The 10,746-nt window shown below is 41.0% G+C and overlaps 1 non-coding gene across 1 annotated transcript; it reads left to right on the plus strand.

Annotated features, from left to right (window-relative positions):
• The first annotated feature begins 9,328 nt into the window (after nt 1-9,328).
• Nucleotides 9,329-9,434, plus strand: LOC116564194. Its single transcript, XR_004274781.1, has one exon. It is a non-coding gene; the product is annotated as a U6 spliceosomal RNA (small nuclear RNA).
• The last annotated feature ends 1,312 nt before the right edge of the window (nt 9,435-10,746 follow it).

A 10,746-nucleotide genomic window follows, 5' to 3' on the forward strand; every position in this document is an offset into this window, starting at 1 on the left:
CTTACTCCTGACCTCAAGTAATCTGCCCATTTCAGCCTCCCAAAATGCCGAGATTACAAGCATTAGCCAGTGTACCTGGCCTTCAAGCGTATTTTTAAATGATTGCGTCCGAACAGCCACAGAGTCAGACCCACAGACATGGCTGTCATATAGTTCAGTAAATGATAAGCCAGGGCTACAAATAGGATCTGCAACGTAGCAGATGACCAGTAAAAACTAGTTGAAAAAATGAACAAAACTCTGCCTCGTGGTTTTGGTGGTTTGAGAAAAGACTTCATGAAGGAAGTGACTTTTGAGGCAAATCTTAAAGAATGCATGAGTATGCATCTTTTGGGGAAGGTTAAAAAAAAGAATGCATGAATCTGCCCAAAGGAAAAGGGGATGTGTGGACCAGATTTTAGAGTCAAAGAGCAGAGCACCAGACAGGAAGTATGGTGCTGAGGTCAGGGATGAGCAGCAAGAACTTCTTCCTTCCTCCTTGTAGACTGATGCCTGGTGTGGTTTCTAGATCTTACAATCTTTGGAATATTCTGGCTTGGAAAACTTGACTTTATACCTATTTCTATAGCCTAAGAGTCTTTCTGTTGTGAAAAAGAGCTAAGCTTCAAGGGCTGAGTCTAAATATTTTGTTTTGGAGCTGGAGGACTGGTGTGGATGATGACCTATATTTTAGGGATGCCAGTCTGATATGAGCATTGTTTACTATAAATGTCTGCTCTGACTTTGGGAGGCTGAGGTGGGCAGATCATGAAGTCAGGAGTTCAAGACCAGCCTGGCCAACATAGTGAAACTCCGTCGCTAGTAAAAATACAAAAATTGGCCAGGTGCGGTGGCTAACACCTGTAATGCAGCACTTTGCAAGGCCGAGGCAGGTGGATCTGAGGTCAGGAGTTCGAGACCAGCCTGACCAACATGGTGAAACCCCGTCTCTACTAAAAATACAAAAGTAGCCAGGCGTGGTGGCATGCACCTGTAATCCCAGCTACTCAGGAAGCTGAGGCGGAAGAATTGCTTGAACCCGGGAGGTGGAGGTTGCAGTGAGCCGAGATCATGCCATTTGCTCTCTAGCCTGGGCAACAAGAGTAAAATTCTGTAAAAAAAAAAAAAATTTAGCTGGGTGTGGTGGTAGGTGCCTGTAGTTCCAGCTGCTTGGGGGGCTGAGGCAGGAGAATTGCTTGAATGTGGGAGGCGGAGGTTGCAGTGAGCTGGGATTTTGCCATTGCACTCCAGCCGGTGACACAGGGAAACTCTGTTTCAAAAGCAAAACAAAAAAAAGCCTGCTCTGATTGCTCAGGTGTATGCTCTACCAATTGTTACATATTTTCAGTATCACCAGATAAAGATATTTTCAGGCAGGATTTTGTAATCCTTGTTTACAGTAAGGATTCATTTGAATGTACTTTTTAGATCTGCTGCCCTCACCTTTGATAAATTTTCTTTTGTCTTTTATTTTTATGGATTGTGCATACCCTTTTTCAGAAATTATGGTAGGCCAGGCATGGTGGCCCACAAGTGTAATCCCAGTACTCTGGGAGGGATCACTTGAACCCAGGAGTTGCAGACCAGCCTGGGCAGCATAGTGAAACCCTATCTCCATAAAAAATTTAAAAATTACCTGGGCATGGTGGTACATGCTTGTAGTCCCAGCTATTTTGAGGTTAGAGGATTACTTGAGCCCAGGAGAATGAGGCTTCAGTGAGCTGAGATGATGCCACTGTATTCCAGCCTGTGCAACAGAGCAAGACCTTGTCTCAAAACAAAACAAAACACAAAACCAGGAAGGGCATGGTGGCTAACACCTGTAATCTCAGCACTTTAGGAGGCTGAGGTGGGAGGATCACTTGAGCCCAGGAGATCAAGACCAACCTGGGGAACACAGCAAGACTCTGTCTCTAAAAAACCAAAATTAAAAAAAAACCCAAAACGAACAAAAAGAAATGGTAATTTTCACAAGAAAAAATGCATGCATAATTCTACCCATTCTGCACATAGATTTTGAAATTTTTTGTTTCTTTCCAGGATACATCTTTTGAACACCACCATTCTGCCACTGAGCCATACTCCTCCAGATGGATTTTTTTTAAATTGTGATTGTAAATTTAATTTTGAAAATTAATAGATATTCAGTGTAGAAACCTGGAGTCAACATATGTATTAGGAAGAAAGTTGTAACTCAAGATGGAGTAAAGAAAAAAACAGGAAAAAAAAAGAAAATAAGAAAGCTAATATTATTATTGTATAATTTACAATATTATTGTATTTCCTTCCAGTTTTTAGGATTTAATTAATCACACTACTTAGTACATGGTACTTTATCATCATTGGTTGGTGACAATATCACTTCCAAATTTTATTTTATTATATATATATATAAATTTGAGAAAGAATCTCACTCTGTCATCCAGGCTAGAGTTGTAGTGGTGCAATTTTGGCTCACTCACTGCAGCCTTGATCTCCCTGGCTCAAGATGATCCTCCTACCTCAGCCTCCTGAGTAGCTGGGACTACAGCTGCAGCTGCACACTACCAGGCCCAGCTAATTTTTGTATTTTTAGCAGAGTTAGAATTTTGCCATGTTGCCCAGGCTGGTTTCAAACTGCTGGGCTCAAGTGAAAGTGCCGGGATTCACAGGTAAGCCACAACGCTCAACTTATTTGTTTGTTTTTTCTTTTATTCCCTTACTCTTCCCTGCTTAGACAACTAAGTTTTATTTAAAGTATCTGTTATTTTTATTTGTACCTGTTCTTACAAAAAGTGAATTTTCGTTTTGTACGAATGTATTTTTAATTTTTGTAGATAGCATAATGTTTTAATCTCATTTCGTTTCTTCATATTTTTCACTGAGCACTGTTTTAAAATGCATTCATGTTGCTGTGTATGCATCTAATCCATTGCTTTGGATTGTTGCATAATACTTTACATTACAACATCTACCACATTTTAGCTATCTAGTCTCTGTGTGATAGCCAGGTTGCCTTTGAGTTCCCGCCACCACACAATGAATATTTTAATGCAGAACTCCTATATGCCTGCATAAGAATTTCTTTGGAATATATCCCAGGAGTTGAACTGCAAGCTCATCGAGTGTATGAGTTCTAAATTTGCATGCTTTATGTCAGACTGTGCTCCACAAAGGCTGTACCAGTGCATACTCCCACCATAGTTCCAGCATCCCCGCAACTCCACCAGCTGGCATCATGCATTCTAATTTCTTTAGCTTAGTAGATGTAAAAGAATAGTATGTTGCTGTTCTAATTAGCATTTCTGTGGTACTTTGGGCATCTCTTCATATGCCTTTTGATTTTTGGAATTACTCTCTGTTTATATCTTTTTTTCTCTTTTTTTTTGGTGATAATGTTTGTGCCAACTATTTGTATATTTTGCTTTTCTTTTTCCTAAGGTTTGCTGCCCTCTTTATTCACCAGAGATTTGTGTGTTTCAAATTTCAAAAATATTCTCCCATTGTCTTATCTAGTTATGCTGTCTCTTATCTAGTTATTTTGTTCAACAATGTTCTTTGTTGGGCCTGGCACAGTGGCTCACGCTTGTAAATCCCAGCACTTTGGGAGGCCGAGGTGGGTGGATCATGAGGTCAAGAGATCGAAACCTTTCTGGCCAACATGGTGAAACCCCGTCTCTACTAAAAAATACAAAAATTAGCTGGATATGGTGGCACACACCTGTAGTCCCAGCTACTCGAGGGGCTGAGGCAGGAGAATTGCTTCAACCTGGGATGTGGAGGTTGCAGTGAGCTGAGATTGCGCCACTGCACTCCAGCCTGGCACCTGGTGACAGAGCAAGACTGTGTCTCAAAAAAAAAAAAAAAAAAGTTCTTTGTTGAACAGAAATTCTTAATTTTAATGTCATTACATTCATTAATATTTTTTTCTTACAGACCAGGTGTGGTGGCTCACTCCTGTAATCCTAGCACTTTGGGAGGCCAAGGCAGGCAGATTGCTTGAGGCCAGGAGTTCGAGACCAGCCTAGGCAACACGGTGAAACCCTATCTCTACAATAAATGCAGAAAATTAGCCAAGCATAGTGGCACATACCTGTAGACCCAGTTACTACTTGGGAGGCTGAGGTGGGAGGATAGCTTGAGCCCAGGAGGTTGAAGCTGCAGTGAGCCGAGATTGTGCCACTGCATTCCAGCTTGGGTGACAAAGTGAGAGCCTGTCTCAAAAAATAAAATTGTTTTACAGTTCGTGCATTTGAAGTTTTGCCTTCCCATAATTATCTCATATACTTTTATGTGTAATTTTGCTTTTCACATTTATTATGCTTTTGTTTATTTGTTTTTTATTTTGCTTTTTGTTTTGTTTTATTTTGTTTTTGAGATGGAGCCTTGCTCTGTCACCGGGCTGGAGTGCAATGGCGTGATCTCGGCTCACTGCTACTTCCACCTCTGAGGCTCAAGTGATTCTTCTGCCTCAGCCACCTGAATAGCTGGGGCTACAGGTGTGCACCACCACACCCAGCTAATTTTTGTATTTCTAGTAGAGACAGCGTTTCACCATGTTGGCCAGGATGGTCTCGATCTCTTGACCTTGTGATCCACCCACCTTAGCCTCCCAAAGTGTTGGGATTATAGGCGTGAGCCACTGTGCCCAGCCCACATTTATTATGTTTTTAAACTTCCTAGAGTCTACTCTTATAGGATATAGAATTGTTGACATATGGTAATCATACTATTCAAGCGTTGGTATATCAGTTTCTGAGAGAAGCATGTTAAAGTCTTCAGCTACAATTATGCATCTCTTGATCTTTCTCTGCAGTTGTTTTATGTATGTGTTTGTGTGTGCGTAGCTGGTGTGCAGTGACATGATCATGGCTTACTGTGACCTCAAACTCCTGGGCTCAAGTGATCCTCCGACCTCAGTCTCCTGAGTAGCTAGGACTACAGAATTGTGCCACCATGCTGGTTAATTTTTATTTTATTTTTTATAGAGATGTGGTCTTGCTATGGTGCTTGTCTTGAACTCCTGGCCTTAAGTTATTTTCCCAACTCAGCTTCCTGAAACACTGGGATTATAGGTGTGACCCACTGTACCTGGCTTAGTTCTGTGTATTTTTAATTTTTTGTGTGTGTGTGTGACAAGGTCTCACTCCTGTCACCCAGTCTCAGGTGATTGTCCCACTTCAGCCTCTCAAGAAGCTGGAACTATAGGTGTATGCCACCATGCCTGGATAACTTTTTTTTTTTTTGTATTTTTAGTAGAGACAGGGTTTCACCATGTTTGTCCAGGCTGAGTTCTGTATATTTTAAGACTGTATGATTAGGTGCATCTATGTGTTTTGCCTGCTTTATCTATGTATTTTTCTATTGCTCCTTTTAAGAAAAAATAATGACTTTTAATCTCATCTTTTGAAACTAAAATTCCTCTTTGACAGATACTAAGATTACAACCCAGTTCACATTTGCCTGGTTTGTCTTTTTATTTTTAATCTATCTCTTTATGTTTGAAGTATGTATCTTGGTCAGACATGGTGGTTCATGTCTATAATCCAAGCACATGGGTAGGCCAAGGCAGGCAGATCACTTGAGGTCAGGAGTTTGAGACAAGACTGGCCAACATGGTGAAACCTTGTCACTACTAAAAATGCAAAAATTAGCTGAGCGTGGTGGTGGGAAACTGTAATCCCAGCTACTTGGAAGGCTGAGACAGGAGAATCACCTGAACCTAGGAGGTGGAGGTTGCAGTGAGAGAGATCAGGCTACTACTCCAGCCTGGGCAACTCAAAAAAAAAAAAAGTATGTCTCTTAAAGTGAGTTTACTGTTGGATGTAATTTTTAAAAATCCAATTGGTGAGATTCACTTACTTACATTTTATGTTATTATTATATATTAATATTTAGTTCTATCCTCCATTTACTGTACATTCTTTTTTATTTTTAATCTCCATTTCTGCTTTTCATTAAATAGCCTGAATTATCTTCTGCTGGTTTAAATTGTATACATAATACTGTTTTCCTAAGGCGGTAGCCCTTAACTTCAGACTCACACCCATGGGCTTAAGAGAGCTTCTCCCTCTCTACAGTTTGAACAAAAGCCCACACAAAAGTTGAAGTTTGATTCTCAAAGAGTCAGGTGTTGATTGAATCAATGTTGCTAAGCAAGGGGTATTTGATCTTCAAAGGAAACATAGAGTGCCAGTCCCAAAAGAAGGGGAAATGGAGGCTAAGAGATTGGAAAACGGTATATGTTCACATCTTACTTTTTTTTTCTTGTGACACTATAATCCTGGGGCAAGGATTCCTGGGCCAAATTCTGAAGACATAAGGCTGGGAGAGGAATAATAGTTTCTCCAAGGAAACAGATCAACTTAACGTATATCAGAGATGAGAAAGAACCTGCACTTAAACTAGTCACAATGGTCACCATGTAGCAGAATGGAAATTGGTAAATTCTCAATAAAGAGATTGGAATTTGTGCCTGATGAACTTGAGATCTTCTCCTAGGTCAAATTATATATAATCCTGTTAATGCTACCACAACTCCAAGAGGTAGGTCTTCTTACAACCTCCATGCTTTACGCAGGACTTTGAGGCTCAGAGAATTTAAGTGACCTGGCAAAAGTCACACATCTAACTCAAAGCAGAGGAGAAACTGGAGCCATGTTTGGCATCATTGCACCAAGCTTTCAGCTGTGTGCAGTCTGGCCAGTCTACTAGTAAGTTATGCTGCCTCAGGACTGTAGTCCTCTTTGGATGGAAACTGACTCCTAAGTCAAATATAATGCTGACATCTTGCCCACTCATTATTCCTGAGGAATGAAAATCAATTCTACGTGCACACAGCTGTCTGGACTAGGACTGGGAATATGACCCAAAGGCAAGGAACCCATGGGTTTGCCAATGACGTACAAAAGTGTCTTGGCTCCTAAAATATGAGTTGGACAAATCAATATTTCTGTCTCAGGAATTTGAATCAGGCAGCATGAAGTGATTGAGGCAATTAGCAGCAATAAAAACTATGACTAACAGGCTGTAAAGAGGGCGGCCTTGAGGTTGTGTAGGGGTGTGTGTGGGAGGAGATGGAGTGTGGGTCATGACAAGCCAAAGTGATGAAGAAGCAGAAATTATGAATGAACAGATCTATGAAGTAGAAAAGATAATATATGTATAGACAACAAATATTTCTAGAGTTCTTTCTATGAGCTGGAAACTGTGTTTGGCTCTGAACATAACGAAAGTGACTAAGACACAGCCTCTGCCTTCACAGCATTTAATTTTAGTGGGGAAGAGAGACAACCAACCAAACAAATAAATAGTTACATTTTTTTTGTTTTTTTTTTCTGAGATGGAGTCTCACTCTGTTAGCCCGGCTGGAGTGCAATGGCATGATCTTGGCTTGCTGCAACCTCTGCCTCTCAGGTTCAAGCAATTCTTCTGCCTCAGCCTCCTGAGTAGCTGGGATTGCAGATGCGCATTACCATGCCTGGCTAAGTTTTTTTGAGATGGAGTCTCATTATGTTGCCTAGGCTGGAGTGCAGTGGTGCAATCTCTGCTTACTGCAGCCTCTGCCTCCTAGGTTCAAGCGATTCTCCTGCCTCAGCCTCCCAAGTAGCTGGGATTACAGACACCCGTTACCACGCCTGGCTAATTTTGTATTTTTAGTAGAGACTGGGTTTCACCATGTTGGCCCGGCTGGCCTTGAATTCCTGACCTCAAGTGATCCGCCCACCTCAGCCTTCCAAAGTGCTAGGATTACAGGCGTGAGCCACTACACCTGGCCAACAAATTGTTTTAAAGGATAAGAAAAAAACAAACATGAGGCCAGGATGGAACATATCAGGGAGCAACCTACTTAAGAAATAGCATGGTTCTAATTAAAGGTGTCCAGCTTTAAAAAGAAAAAAATTAATAATGATTTAAAGAAGAAATGGCGGGGAGAGTCTCTCAGGACAGAAAATTAAAATGAGACCTGAAGAATGAGAAGGATCCAGCTGTGTGAAGATCAGAGAAAAGAATATTTGACGTTTTTCAGAATAGGGGATTTAAAAGAAAAAAAAAAAGAATATTTGAGATAGAGGATGTTTAAAGCCTGCTGGCAGGAAAGAGCTTATCATGTTCAAGGAAGATGATGGGGGTTGGGGGGCAAAAGCCATGTAGATGGAGCAAAGGAAAAGAAAGGAAAGCATGAGATGAGTTTGGAGGTGTGGGCATGCGACAGGTCACACAGGCCTCTGCAGGCCTTGGTAGGGAGTTGGGAATTTTGTTCCAGTGTAGTGAGAACCCATCATATATTTGATGCTAGGTAGTGACATGATCTAGCATAGGATGGCAGATAAGTGTGAAGGCTAAGAAGTCAGCCTGGGTTCAAACCTAAGTTCTACCATTTACTTGCTGTGTGTCCAAGGCTGTGTGACCTTGGGCAAATTAATCTCTCTGTGCCCTAGTTTCCTTATCTGTAAAACTGAGGTAGATTTGGGTTTTACTTCATGGAGTTGTTGTATAGATTAGATGTATGTAAAACAGTTCCTGGCACGTAATAGACACTAATAAATGTAAGCTTGTATTATTACTTTGTTTTTAGAAAGGTCATTGTAGCTAGTGTATGGAGAATGAACATGGGGGATTAAAAAAAGAATAGATGAGGGGAGACCAGTGATGAGGCTCATGAGTAGCCTGGGTAAGAAATGATGAGCGAAGTGATGGTGGAGAGAAGTGGACTAATTTGCTGTAATTTTGGAGGTAAAATTTTCATATTTTGCAGATGGATTGGACACGGGGGTTAAGGAAAACAGAAGAATCAAGAATAACTTCTAGGCTTCTGGCTAGACTAACCAGGGGGATGGAGGTGACATTTACTGAGATTAGGAGCCTGGGCAAAGTAGTTTTGGCAGGGAAATTAGGAGTTCTATTTTAGACATGTTAAACCTGAGATGTCTTGAGACATCCAAGTGGATGTCTATTAGACAGTTGGTTATACATTTTGGAGACCAGAAGAGAGGTCTTAGATGAAGATATAAATTTGGAAGTCATTAGCATGATCAGCATTTGAAGACACAGAAATAGTTGAGACCCTCTAGGAAGAAAGTCTGTGAAGGGAGCCAAGAAGAGTCCTGAGGAGCAGCAGATTTTAGGGTGGTTGAATAGACAAGGAGAGTGACGACAGATCTTCGAAGAGAGAGTAAACTAAAAGAATGTGGTATCACAAAAACCAACAGAGGAGAATGTTTCAAGAAAATCGGAGAGGTCAGCTTAGTGTACAAAGGTCAAATAAGACTAAGAAAAATATTGGTCACTGATGATCTTGGCAGAAGTAGGGTCAGTGAAGTGGGCAGTCTAAGTAAGAATTAAGTAAGTTAAAGAATGAATTAGAGGTGTGCTTGCTTTGACAGCACATATGCAAAAAAATGGAACAATGCAGAGAAAATGGACTTGACTCCTACACAAGGTTGACACATATCTGTGAAGCATTCTATATGCTTTTTGTATGGATTTTAATTTTGTGACAATGTTTACCTTTACATATTTAAAAAGAGAATTAAATCAACAAGAATGGAAGGGATCCTAAAACTGAATATGAACAGAAAAAAGTGAACAGAACTATATTTAAATAAGTAATATAATCACTCTGAAGGAAAAAAAAAACTAATCCAAATACTTTTGAACACAGTACTTGAATATACACCTTCTGTCTAAAAACAAAACAAAACTGCAAACCAATCTTGAACCCTGTTTAGTAGGTTGTTTTTGTTAGCAGCATGGATGTAGCAATTCTATTTTGCATATATCATAATTTTTTATTATTTATTTATTTATCTATTTTTGACATGGAGTTGTGCTCTGTCACCCAGGCTGGAGTGCAGTGGCACCATCTTGGCTCACTGCAACCTCCGCCTCCCAGGTTCAAGCATTTCTCCTGCTTCAGCCTCCCGAGTAGCTGGGATTATAGGCATGTGCCACCATGCCTGGCTAATTTTTGTATTTTTTAGTAGAGATGGGGTTTTTCCATGTTGGCCAGGCTGGACTTGAACTCCTGACCTCAAGTGATTTGCCCATCTCAGCCTCCCAAAGTGCTTTGGATTACAGGTGTGAGCCATCATGCCCGGTCTATCATTTTAAATAAATGAATAAAGACGTATGATGTTGTTGAGAGCCAGAGTTTTTACTGTGAGAAAAAGGAGATGCAAATAAGGAGTAGGAGAAAGAACGCTGTGGTGTTAAATTGGAATTAAAGTATCAGTAATGAATTCTTAATTTAAAATGGTTGAACAGGGATGGGTGCAGTGGCTCATGCTGTAATACCAGAACTTTGGGAGGCCAAGGTAGGAGGATTGCTTGAGGCCAGGAGATTGAGATCAGCCTGGGCAACATAGTGAGACCCCATCTCTATAAAGAATTTAAAAATATTAGCTGAGTGTAGTGGCCTGTAGTCCTAACCTATTCCAGAGGCTGAGGTGAAAGGATCACATGATCCCAGGAGTTCAAATCTGCAGTGAGCCATGATAGCATCACTGCACTCCCACCTGGGCAACAGAGTGACATCCTGTCTCTGTTAAAAATAATAATAATAGCGGTGGCTGTCAAGATGGCCTAATAGGAATAATTCCGGTCTGCAGCTCCCAGCGAGATCAACACAGGAGGCGGGTGACTCCTGCGTTTCCAACTGAAGTACCCAGCTCACCTCAATGTGACTGTTAGACAGTGGGTGCAGCCCCTGGAGGGTGAGCCAAAGCAGGGTGGGGTGTCACCTCACCCAGGAAGTACAAGGGGTTGGGGAATTCCCTCCCCTAGCCA

Source organism: Sapajus apella, unplaced genomic scaffold (genome assembly GCF_009761245.1).
Source record: "Sapajus apella isolate SASKATOON/1434 unplaced genomic scaffold, GSC_monkey_1.0 scaffold36, whole genome shotgun sequence".
Lineage (NCBI taxonomy): Eukaryota > Metazoa > Chordata > Mammalia > Primates > Cebidae > Sapajus > Sapajus apella.